The sequence below is a fragment of the Amyelois transitella genome, chromosome Z, assembly GCF_032362555.1.
Source record: "Amyelois transitella isolate CPQ chromosome Z, ilAmyTran1.1, whole genome shotgun sequence".
NCBI classification, from domain to species: Eukaryota; Metazoa; Arthropoda; class Insecta; order Lepidoptera; family Pyralidae; genus Amyelois; species Amyelois transitella.
In genome coordinates, this window is record NC_083535.1 from 537,231 (window position 1) to 550,420 (window position 13,190).

At 39.8% G+C, this 13,190-nt stretch overlaps 1 long non-coding RNA gene across 2 annotated transcripts in view; it reads left to right on the forward strand.

Annotated features, from left to right (window-relative positions):
- LOC106130534 (uncharacterized) overlaps positions 1–13,190 on the forward strand; it is an 81,566-nt gene that overhangs the window by 34,312 nt on the left and 34,064 nt on the right. Inside the window, exon 1 of one of the 2 annotated variants that reach the window (XR_001228497.2) lies at positions 11,577–11,809. The exons of the other annotated variant lie outside the window; for it this stretch is intronic. This is a non-coding gene — a long non-coding RNA (uncharacterized LOC106130534). Of the gene's footprint in view, positions 1–11,576; positions 11,810–13,190 lie in introns of those variants that run through there. 2 annotated transcript variants of the gene reach the window in all.

Below are 13,190 nucleotides of genomic sequence, written 5' to 3' on the forward strand. Positions count from 1 at the left end.
CTTAATTTCATCAAGATACGTTCGTCAAAGATCTAGAATAACCCCCACAAGCCCCTACAGACAAACATATTTCTTAAGGCTATCATCGTGATGTTACTTTCTAGGGGCTTGACATCCCATCCAACGGACGACTAGCTACATACTAGCCCTCTTCTCGGCTTTAGTTCTAGTTGCGTTTTCACCTCTCTGGAGTGAAAGCCAAGGGTGCGCCAATGACACGATACTAAGCAAACAAAGCGACTTATGACCGCCGCAACCTTTGCAGGGGAACTTAATCCCTATTACTAATGGACATAAAAACATTTTGTTGCCAAAATTCAAAATTTTAGGGTGGGAACTGCCCACCCGGATCTTGCCTATGGATATGCCTACGCTTTTGCGAACTTTATCCATTCACGGCTTTTCCCCTGAAAAACAAATCCAATGCGAGCGTATTGACGGACGTTAGTTAGTCCAATCTGTCATGTTGTGACGCGGGCGCAGGGAAGGTGTAATTTGTTTCACAACTGGACACGGCCTGCTTTGACAGTGATTTCGTTCAGTTTTAATCCAGGAGACGCGTTTTGGTTATTTTTTCATGGCTTTTTACGGGGTTTCATCTTTATCATTTGGTTCATGATATTTCACTGAGTAATAGACAACGTATTTAAGAGTACATGCGAGACGGATAGGCGTCAGAAACTAAAAGTTTGGCTTATATATATGTATTATGAATAACTCATTATTGCACACTCAAATAATAACTCATTAGTAAATAGGTAATATTCTAAGTAAGAATTATAATGGGTGATCTTATTGCTTTTCCCCATGGCTAGTGGTTTTTAATTTCTTTTTAAGGAATTGTAAGCAGAGGAAGGAATTATAATAATCGACATTTCGTATAACGCAGGCGGAATTGCAGGCAAAGTCTAGTCTATTATACTTCGTAGCTAGTTTTAGTTACCTTACTAGCCATAAAACAACTTTGGCAAAGTCACAATCACTACACAAAGCAACCATATTTTGTAGCCAACGGAAACTGTCCAAATGGAACGGGCCTTGTGAATCATGCGCAGGCGCAGGTAAGAAATCAATTATATAAGGTAATGCGCGACGCTAACCTTAGTCGACACTTTATCATTATGCCACGTACGAGTAGGTTGCTTCCCGTATATTATTTCGCAAGTACGGACAACATATAAATGTAACCAAATTGATTGTAATTTGATAACTGTTGGTCGTCCGTTAGCCGTTTTGATATGGTGGCTTTTGTGTCTACTAATATTATGAAGAATTTTTTTTTATTTTTGTTTTTTACGATTAATTTAAAAACATCTCCACTGATTTTGATGTTATTAGACACAGATATAGACATAATATTTAGGATACTATTTCTTCCTATACCTTCATTATCGTGTCCTAAACAAAAGCTAGTGTTTTTGTTATCTGGGCTTTGATTAAATCAAAGCCTTCTTCAAACAGACACCAACAAAATACAATTTTTAGTTCTGCCTACCAAGACACCCTAACGTTTTCTCAAGTATACCGGAGATAAAGAAAAAAAATAACAACGAAATATCCGTCAATATCCCTTCAGTGTTATGTGGAATATATCAGTCAACTGTTACCTGCGTGCCGCATTGGTGAATAAGAATCGAGTTAGAATCAGTGTTGCCAACAGCGCTTTCGGCGCTAAATCTGTCGCTATTTCGGCCACGTCGCGAAAAAGTTTAGGGCTTAATGCATTTTTGTAGTAATCAGTACTACCTATTCTTTAAATGATTTATATTCAAGAATTTCAGATAGTTGTGGAAATTTAAGGTAAAAACGGAATAGACAAGCAACAGCTTCAAATATTTTACTTAAATTTGATGGATGATTTTTTTTTTGTTCGTCTTAATTGTCCTTTAGCAATCGCATTTTAGCGCTTTCATCAGAGGTAGTTGGCAACAGGATAGAGTCCCGGAGGCAGCCCAGACGTACTAGGTGTCGCGAGGCATCCTGCACGTCTTTCAGGATATTAGAGAGAGATCTGATTACGGTGCGGCATCAAACGGTCGCGACGAGTGTACTACCCTGTTCTCCACCCTTTATCGTATACTTTGAAACTAGAATTATTTGTATGTATTGCTGTTGTCGATGTAATTTTCACCTTTTTTAAACCAAATTAATTTTTCCATATAAGGTGATTAGTTTATTGGCTTGACTACTGATAATTGTGTTTTGTCTGATATCATTCGGAACCTTTGACGACAAATTAGACATTGACGTGAATAATCCGAGAAAACAGATCGTGTACGCGATCTGTTTTCTCGGAGAACTCAGGTTTGATCCTTAGCAGTTTCTATTTCTTATTTATATTATCAGGGTTTTTTGTAACGTCCACCGATCCTCGCTCGGTCACCCAGGTAATGCTAAGTAATGCAGGGAAATTGCTACGATACGATCTTGCACCCTCAAATTATCTCTATCTATAAATCGTTTTGGTTGGCGATGTTTTAATTCTTTCTAATTTAATTATTTCAAGAGTATTAATTAAATTATGTCTTGTTTTTGGTTGTTGATTACTTTATCTAAATATCAAAGTATCTTCAATTAGGCATAAGGTGAAAATTCTTCTATTTTTGTCGTCACTAGAAGGAAAAAAACAGTAAATGTGTTTTTGAAGAATTCTTCTAATGGAATTAATTAGTCTAATTGATATTGAGATGGAAATAGTCTTTTTTATTTTATAAACACGGGTACCATCAGAAAATGCGAACAGGTGTTTGTTTCTCTTGTTTGTAATAAACAACGAGCCATTTTGTCAATGAATTCTGCCTCCAGCGAATTTGATTTTTCAATTCTTTTCTTTTTGTTCACACACTGTCTGCTTCAATTCCATTATGAAAACTATTTTCGTTACTCACATTATTGAGAACACGTCGTTACCCCTTTTAGTGTCTCCTTCTCTCTTCTCTTCTTCTCCCATATAGTGAAGTCGACGTTATTCTGAATCTGCTGCACAGCAGTTTGTTCCGACGTTTCTACAGTAGCAGTAACTTTAACATTATTAATAAATTGATAAATTTTATCAAATATCAAAATTAAAAATAAAAAAAATGTTAGTAAAAGAATCTCTCGTTCCAATAAACAACGTCTTCACAAATTAAATTATATGTTTCGAAAGCAACAAGCGGTGTCAAAACATATTGTTAATTCCGAGGTTGAAGGGTGATGAATAACTCATACAATTCATACACCACTCCCTGAATGACATCAATATCATCACATTCGTGTGATGACCGCCGTCAGTCAAAACTGAATTCAAATGAACATCTACTCGCTTGAATTTCGCTTTTTGGTTCAGTAAAAAACACTGTTTTATATTTTACATTAAATATTAATTATAATAATATAAATAAAAATAATGTATAACAAATGTAAACGTGAGACAGTTATATTTTAAGCGTATTTTCACGGATTTTGTTTTTCTTTGTAAAAAAATCGCCTTCAAATCGTTATATATATTCAACTAATTGTATTTTAGAAACTAGAAAATGCACACATCACCACACAAGAGAGGGTATCTTTGATAAGCAAACAATCGTTGCATTGGAACGGCTAGTGAAAAATTAACCGATCAAACTAGTACACCATTATGCACTTTAACTTTATGATATTACAGATGCAATCTTAAGAGACGCCGCGACGACACGTCCTCTTTGTATGTCCATTGAAGGTCCAGACAGCATCCGCTTTTAATATTTTGTAAATGGCAATCTTCAGTGGGTACTTAATGTAAAAGGTCAGTCTTTTGTGCAACTTATTGTCAGGCGGTTTGAACGGACAAAACTGATGCCTGAATGGACACAACAAGAGCCCAAAGACCGGTCAAAGTGCAGAGAAGTGAACGAACGGATTCTGAAGATATGATTGATGCTACAAATGGTAATGTCTCGGGATCTCCAGTTCCCTCTCATCTTGTGCCCCCAGTTCTTGATTCCTCAGGTGTGAGTGTATATAAGAGTTTTTTTATCAACGCCGTCACATCCTTACTTTCTGTTTTTTGCAATTTGCGGAAGCGATTCTGTAAATAGAGGTTGAGGTGGCTTGGTGGGATAGTTTCTTTTGTGCCTGAAAAACAATGAGAATCCAACCTAACATATATGAAGTAAACAAATGACATCTCTTTCCCGGAGGGGGGAGGCAAAGCCTACATCTTTCCACTTGCCACGAAAATTGCATACTTATTTTGCTTCATCAACATTTATCATTTTCTTTATGAAGGTCGTCGTTTTAGCGTGCTTATAACCTAAACTTCCACAAGAACGTCTCCGATTTGATCAAGGTAACGAAGTTTCAATCCACCTAAAGGAATTTCCATCCAATACGTGTAACATGAATGGGCAAATGTTGGATTTCACCGATCATAACATCTCGCCGTCTAAACACGAAGTGTCTTCAATTACGCAAGAATCCCGACTGGCTTTGTTGTTGTTGGCAGCGAGTACCTCTTATCGGGTTTCCCGACATTTCCACGGGAACGTAGCCTTGGGCGGTGACGGCTGGGTCCGTGAGTAGTGCGTTGATGAAATTGCCTTGCAGTTTTAGTAGTGGATAGTGAGTTTTCATAGATTTCTCAGCGGTTTTGGGTAAATGAGCAACGATATTGATAAATGGAAAGTGAACAAGCATAGATAGACCTAAATTAAATTTAAAACTATATAACTTAATTTTAAAAATAAAGAATTAAAATAAAAAATAATTTGAAATAAATTATGACTAAATAATATTAAATTAAAATAAAAAAAAAATTTCATTCTTTCCATTTACATGATTCTTGTATAATTACTTCTTTCGCTTCATCCACATTCATATCTCACTAAACATTGAATTTAACTTATTTTTGTCCACTTATCATATGGCCTTCTTACTCCTGGCTTTAATCCCGGTTGTATCCTCACTTCTCTGGAGAGGAGCCCAGGGTATGCCTTTGACCATTGATCCTGAATTGGGTGAGTCAGATTTTTACACGAAGCGACTCCCATCAGATCTCCGCAACATTTGCAGGTAAACCTTATATCTATGGTAACTTAGGTACTTATCAAATTTATGCTAATACAATACCAGTTAAGACGTATAGTTTGCAAATAACTTTGATTGTTTGTTGTTCCTTCGAAAATCTGAACCGATCATGTCATTTCTTTCACCATATGAAAGGTAACTCTGGAAATTATAGGCTACGTTTATACATACCGAATGCCGCTATTTATAAATTAATGTTTTTGTGTGAGAACATTGTTGTTCGTCGATATTTCCCCTGGAGTACGGTTATTTAGCTGTGTAAGGTAAAGCGTCGGCGCGGGGAATGCCGTCTGACCAGTCCGGTGATGCTCGGTGCAAAAATATTCACAGGCCTGTTCTGGTAGCGCTGAGGATACATTGAGTACCTTGGTATTTTTGCTGTAACTACCTTTTTTGTGGCATTTCCACGGATAATTTTAAAAAAGGAATTAAAATTTGGAGCATAGGTTTCTAATGTAAGTTTTTCTAAAATTAGCGGAGGACGTTCTGCGTAGCTCTAGCTATTAATAAACATGTGGAAAAAGGAACTTCGATTCCTCATTTTTAAAATTAATAACCATTCATTCATCAAGAGCACAAACAAGTATTTTATCCCATTGGAAATAGAAATTTCCGTATACTATTGAATAGGTTAATTGGCTCTGATTTTCTTTCAATCAATTTTTATTTTTTTTAATTTTAAATCTCTTTTACACAAATAGTTGATCAAATTTTCTTTTAATTTAGCGGTGTGAAAGATAGATACATCGTGTTTGGTAACTTGCGATTTACCTAATTTCGCCAAATCTCCTTATTTACCAAATTATTGCTTATTCGCGTTCCGTAAAAAATAAAAAAGAAATAATATAAAGTAGTAGTAGTAGATACTATTTAAATTTATTTACGATATTTAAAAAAAATGCCGAATATATTCCATGGTGATTATGATGTTGATCGCTTATGTAGTCACAGCTTAACTGCACGGCCGTATTCGAGCCGTCTCGTTATTAACTCGCTTATAGCAGCCATTTTGTTGCAAGCCGATGCTGCTTGCAAGCTAAGCGACGTTGCTAGTCAAAAAAAATATATTGTAATAACTATCGCTCTGTGAATGTGACAGTCTTTGTTGACTGGAGGAGATAACTTTTAAAACAAAAGTTACTAAAGTTACTAATGTAGGAGGAGGCAACTGAATGGGTTTTAAAAGCTTTGACAAATGTTTTCACAGTTTGCCAATGTGTCTGTCATTTAAAAGTGTAATCTCATGCAATCCCCGAGTTAACTATTGGATAACTTTGGAAAGAATTGAAGTTACTAATGTAAGAGGCGGCGAATAAAGAGGCTTTAAAACTTAGGCACACCTTTATTCTTGCCACAGTGTGCAAGTTGTCATTTAAAAGTGTTATCTTAAGCGATCGCCAAGTTAAGTTCTGGAAATGGCTGTGTCGGGAGAGCAAAAATAACGACTGCTTCATATAAAAATGTCGTCAGCTCCGCGGCTTTCTTCGCAGGTCTCCGGAGCCTTACCGTTACTGATTGGCCTTTGTCGCCGGCTCCAAAGTGCCGTACTCAAATTAATATGTGTCCGGCGTAATCATTAGCATCGCATTAGTATGTGCCACTGGTCATATTTGCCGAGCACTCGAGAAATATTTGAGAACGCATCGCACTGAAAGTCGGTGCGTCGGAATGCTGCCCGCGATGGTTTTCAGCGCGAACGACAGATTTTATCCCACCGTTACGACAGCAAATAACATGCAGTACTTGATTGAATAAAAAGCCGCCATCCAACGTGGATTACATTGAAGACGGCCGCATATAGCGTCCGTGGTTGTTGAACTCTTTACGATTTACTATACCAGTTTCTTTGTACAGCATCCAGAAATTATTTCTGTTTTTTTCTCCGTAAAAACGCTCTTATAGAGATATACTTTTAAACTGGTTTTGATAAACGGCTAGAACTTAAAACTCGGGCTCCGGTTATCTTAATATTTTCATATAAATGTGTTGTTGTGTAGATGTGGGCCCGAGGTGGACCGGTCTTTGTTTGTTGAGTTTCGTCCGTTCCGAGATCTGATGATTTTGTACTTATACATTTTATAGTTCCAAATTTATCGGCGTCATTATCGTTAAACGCAGGATTTTTAATATTAATATGGATGTGCAGATATTGACGAATTGCATTGGCAATTAAATTCTCCTATTACCATGACATCCAAATGTTGTCATTTGATGTTATTACGATTTATTTCTAAATGATTCTGGAACTCTCAATTCATCAATTGTATAGTAATGCTTTTATATTTATTTCACTTCATATCAAAATTTCTGTTACCTATTTTACCATCAATAATTGCTGGCGTATTTTTTCCTGAACTAAGTGGTCGTCGTAACATAAAGTATATACGACTTTAACAATTCATCTACATGTAATCTCGTCTATATCTCGTGCGGGGTAGACTAAGCCAATGGTCTTGAAAAGACTGATTGGCCACGTTCAGCTGTTTGGATTAATGATAGAAGTGAGTTTCTAATAGTGAAATAGTCTGTCTACATATAGTTGTTCTTTACTTCTATACAGAACGTTTCTAGTAGTATTAAATATTTACTAACCTTAGCTAACCTTAGAATATTTAAGCTTACGTTAGTTATTAGCATTGTAACTATAGAAATTTTGCCATGACGTATGGGAGAAATTTTAAAATGTTCCGCGTTACCATATGTACCGTTAGTACTATTCATAGTTTGGTGCTCTTACGTAGTGTAGTAAAATGATTTAGTGTCTAGAGTTATAGTAGTCGGTCTTTTTTAAAACTTTCAAATTTTTATATTTCAACTTACTTCTAAGTGGACTATTTAAGGGTGATAACATATTTTCAAATTGCGACTAAGAAGTTAAGTATTTATTGCCTTATACTAAGGGTCGATGATGTCACTAAATGATCTAATTTTAATTAGATTCTTAGGAATTTATAGTTTTTTAATATTAATAGTACATATAAAAGCACATTTGATACAGAATAAAGTTTACACCTTCAAAATTTATATAGCTGTTTCGACGATGTAAACGCACTCCTCCGAATTAACAGACAATAAAATTTGTTTCAATATTCGACTGAAGTTGAAAGTCTATCGAATTGCAAACATCGATATTTTGCGATCACGGGTTTTAAAAATGGCAAAAGCTTCAGTATATATTCAAATTTTCCATGATCAGGGAGGGTCCTTCAACAAATTACAAATAAATACAGTACAAGACATACATTACACCTAACCCCAAACTGAAACTCGAAACTTTTGTTATGGGATGCGATATAAACTTCAAAGTCCTGTATTATATAGTAAATTAGCTTTTAACCCCAGCTTCGCCCACGCGAAATTAGCGCCAGCTACGAAAGAATACAGGTATTTTGCAAATCTCACGGGAACCGCAGTTTTTAACGGGATGAAAGTACTCTTTGTTCTTCTCCAGACTGTTAATTATAAATAAGAAGAGTGGTTCAGTAGACAACGAGTGAAGGGTTAACAAACAAACTTACTTTCGAATTAATAATATTAGTAGGGATCCTTATACATATTAACAAACATATACGACCCAGACTAATCATGAAAATATTGATTTTTATTGCAAGTTATTGAGAGATGGGAGTCTATGTTTTTGATAGGTACAATTTGTGCTGATGATTTGCGGAGAATACACGTCATTCCGATCGGCGATTCATCATTGTTACAGTTTCAAGTGAAACCATAGTCTTATACTATTCAGATTTCTTGAGGTCCTTCTAAGTAAAAAGCCGGATAGGTCCAGTGCTAATCAGCTATGCAACTGTCGACTGATAATTCGCGATGACGTGTTGAACTGGCGAAAGCTGTCTGAAGCGGGGACACCATTGTCTGCGCTGAGTCAGAGGCGGCGCGCGCGCTATTTGTGAGGCGGCGTAGGCGGACCAATGCTGTAAATTAAAGAATCTACGGCTCTTTACTTACTCAGTTCGAAGTTGGAACTTCTTATGATTGTATGGCTATGCGTAACGTGTATCGGCGTATCCTTAGAATAGAGGATGAGTAATACTTAACGAAAGGGATACTAAGGATATTTTGTAGGCAGTAAAGAAATTGTGCACTCTTGGAGAAAGTAAACGTGATAGCAGCGGACTTCGAACATAACTTGGGGATGTTGCCCGTAAGGTTGGTTGAGCTATGAGTGGTGGCGGAATACTCGTAGTACTTCTAATGAGTTGTACGACTGTATACTAACTCAAATCATGTTAAAACTTCTAACATGTAAGATGCTTATGTGCTTTGCTCATTTCTGTCTTTATCAAGCTCTAAGTTAGAACTTCAAGTATGTTATGAGTTCTACACTTAGTACCCGCGATAAATTGCGAAACAACTGAAGTAATTATGACCTCTTTTATTGAACAAGATATATAGAAGGTACTATTGGGAGGTTTATCCCAAAAAACTTGATTGTTCTGATGAGTCATATGACTCGAGGGTTTGCTATTTGACGCAGATAGCAGAGGACAGTTATTTTTTGTCTTCTCATCGGTGTGCTCTGAAGAGTCAAACTTATTCTTCACATCTTTCCCGTCTCAATCAAAAGAAGAGGAAAGGTGAAACAAAGTCTTAACAAAGTTCGTGAATAATTCGACAGATATTTTTGAGGACTATCGAAAGTTATCTTTTCGTATTGTTTATTCATCATCGTGATCTTCTTGTTCATCCCTGATATGATGAGTTTAAATGTTTGTTTGCCCTAGAAGAATAGTTTCTGTCTTGTCCATTATTTTGTGTTAATGCCGTCCTTATCATGTACCGCTCAGACCGCTGAGAGACATAGTGGAATGCTCTCCGATATGTGTATATCTAATAAGAATTTGAAAGCAACATTTTTCCACCGTGATCAACCGGCTATACCTATAACATGTCGTCTCGCAGTTTTTTATAATAGCATCGGAATTGTATCCATTAATGTTGTTGGTGACATTTTATTAATTTTCCATAGCCATTTGTTGCCACATGACATTACAAGAACGAAGACACAAAGATGCAGAGGACACAATGACTGTTCATCTGATATCTTCATTAATAAGTCAACGATCAAATTGTCACTATTGCCAGTTAATTATTATTAAGTTACAGAAATTTAGTGCTATCTGTTAGAAGAAAAATGAGAGAGTAGCTGTACTTTGTCACCTACTGTTTGCGACATACATAGATATGTATAATATGTACAATATGCAGTACCTGTAATGATTGTATTTATCTCGACAACATCAATAGCATCCACAAGAAACGCCCCAGTCTGCGCCGCTGTTCCGTCAAATTGTAAAGAAAAAAGCTAGTCACCTGTGCACTCTTGATTTCGTACGTATCCTAGTACCCCGCCATCCGCTCCAAATAACTACCCGTTAGAGAGGCCGCGATCGTGCGTTTCATTTCTTATTCGGGGCCGTACTTACTCGAGCGTCGGCGAGTAAAAAAACTAGTTCATTGAATGCTGCAGAATCGCAGCTCACTTGAAACTAAGAATCGAGCCTCGTGGATGAGGCATTGCTTTCATTTGTGCCTTTATTTAAGTATCTTGGTTTGTGAGTTGTTGTTGTTATTTCATGTATTATTGTTTCTTGAATCTCTATGAAGGTTCCATGGGATTTCTGCCCCAGATCCTCAGTGTTTGCTGAAATAAGATCATGCGTATGAATAGGAAACTGAAATGTTTATTGAATTTATTATTCTTAGTAGTCGTAAATGGTCGTTTGCCCGAAATGCACCTATGGCAATTTCGCGGTCGTTGCGATCTTTTGTCGTCTGAACAATGTCTGAATTGTTTACTTAATTTCTGTTCAAGGTGCTTACTCTGCAGTTGTAGTTGACAAACGCCGGATGCATTTGTTTTAGTTACCGGCTTTAATACCTCATCTATCAGTTATTACGGTGTATTCAACGCGCCGCTGCGAGACTCGTGAGGCTCGTACGTACGGCGGTTTGGACGCGAACGTAAGTACGTGGTTGTTGACACGTCGTCGCCCGTTAGCGCACCGCTGCTGCCGCCCCCGCCCCACGACCGACTCAGCGTTTTTTTGACAATCCATGAATCATGACATTGGTGATCTAAATATTGATTAAATGGCAACTAAGCGCTGCCAAGTTTATGCCTTTAGATAGAGTTGTAACATTTTTTACTTCAAAGTTGCTATTGAGTTACAAAGTTTTGGCGGGTTTTCTATTCGTTGTTTCTAAGTTCAGATTCCTTATTTGTCAAGCTGGCGTAACTTTCAATATGATAGTGTGGGGGGTGATGCGGATCGCAGGCAGTGTCCCGTCGGGCTCGAGCGGGAACACGTCGCTGCGGTAGCGGGAGCGGCTTCACGAGCATGGCGGCGGCAGCAGCCGTGCCGCGGTGAGGGCGAGCGCGGTCGATGAGCCCGACGCAGAGGGCAGCACGGTGCCGCGGGAGGGGGGCGGCCCCCCCACCGCTCCACTACCCGTCTGCCTGCGCACTCTGTACGGCCGCGCCGCGCGCTCACTAATGCGTCATACCGCGATCGAATCTGACGCGTATGCTGTGCCTCAGGACGAGAACTTCGCGCGCGCCATGTGAACTTCAGTGTTGACTTATGTAAAGACCGATCGGTGTCGCGGTGACCGAAGATCGTCTCGCCGGCTTCGTTAGAACTTTTTTTGACATGGACAGTGACTTTGGTGGCCGTGACAGATCCTGTGACACTTATGGTACACGAGGCCGACGCACGTGCTCGCTTCCCGTTCCCGAAACTGAGTAAGTTTGAGTTAGTTTATTTTAAAGTGTGACTGGACTCGTGACGTCGGCGGGCGGTTCACGAGATGATGCGGTGTGCGTTATTTTGGCAGCGTGCGGCGGGCCACGGCGCCGGTCGCCCGGAATGCGGCCTCCGCCCCACCGCGCGTTGCCGGCGCCGAGCGCGCCGCGCGTAGCGTAATAAATAAAGGCGGGGCGCGGCTGCGTGCGCGCGCACCCTCCCGCGCCCTCCTCGCCATCGGGTCATTGACTCGCGCCCGACCGCCGCCGACGTCGCCGAAGACAACAATTCTCGGAAGCGACATCGCGTTCTTGGCCCCAGCGCCGGCCGCTGTCGCCGCCTCCAATGTCAATGCCGATGCTGCTGCGGATGCTACGTCGCAGCGACCGCTCACAGCCAAGCATGCCTCTATGCGATGATGCCGCTTGTTTAGTTAACGCATTAACCCGGCTATTGACCCCGCTCCTGCACCTGGCCCTCTGACAAATCCCCTCGACAATATCACTATGGAAGTTACGAATATTAAGCCTATTATTATTTGCGGACCGGTTTTTAAAATAGCCGATCCACCGTTTTATTTCCTGTCGGCAAGCCGGTGCCGCATTCTTACTCCCATCGCGATAGCGCATCACGCTTATTTTTTTTTCTCATATCCGTTGTCGCTCCCCAATTTGAACGCAGAGCCATTTTGCTCGCCTTCGATTTCGACGCACCCACGCCGAACTTCTCTTCCTATCTTATCTCGAACCTCGCGAATAGGGCTGGGTGGTACTTATCCGTTGGTGTTCAATGATGATATTGTTAATATCATGCTTGCATTATAATATCACAAAGAAACTTGCTAACGTTGATATTTTCGCGCGCTTTTTCTGTTTGACGTTTTAAGCGTCATAACGAGTAGCTAGTATGCTGAAACCGATATTTCACACAATTGTCCTGACAAACGCCGTTATATTATCATTGGTGGTTTCGTGGAACGCTAAAAATAAAGCGTGAACTTCCCGGTTGAATGGCGTCGCCGGCGCGGCAGCGCGGGGAGTGGCGCGCAGCCATTGCCCTCGCCCGGTTTGTTTACAACACGGCTTGGGCAGCGGCGCAGGCCCATGTGCACCCTGCCCCGCTCGCGATAGGGTGCTTATTGGCTGGCGCGGGCGACCCCTGCGCTCGCGCCATCTGCGCGGGCACTATTAAAATAAACCGCCATCGACACATAGCTAGCAGAAAAACGAGCCCGACTCGTCGCCAGGTGCAAGGCGACCCTCGAATGTGACGAAGGTGCGTCTAGTCTTAGGTCAGTAACTGTCATGAGATGGCGCGGCCGAAGACCCCGCAGGCGTGCCAATGACCAGTTCGCCTTGCAGGGCCTCTCGACTCGTTTTA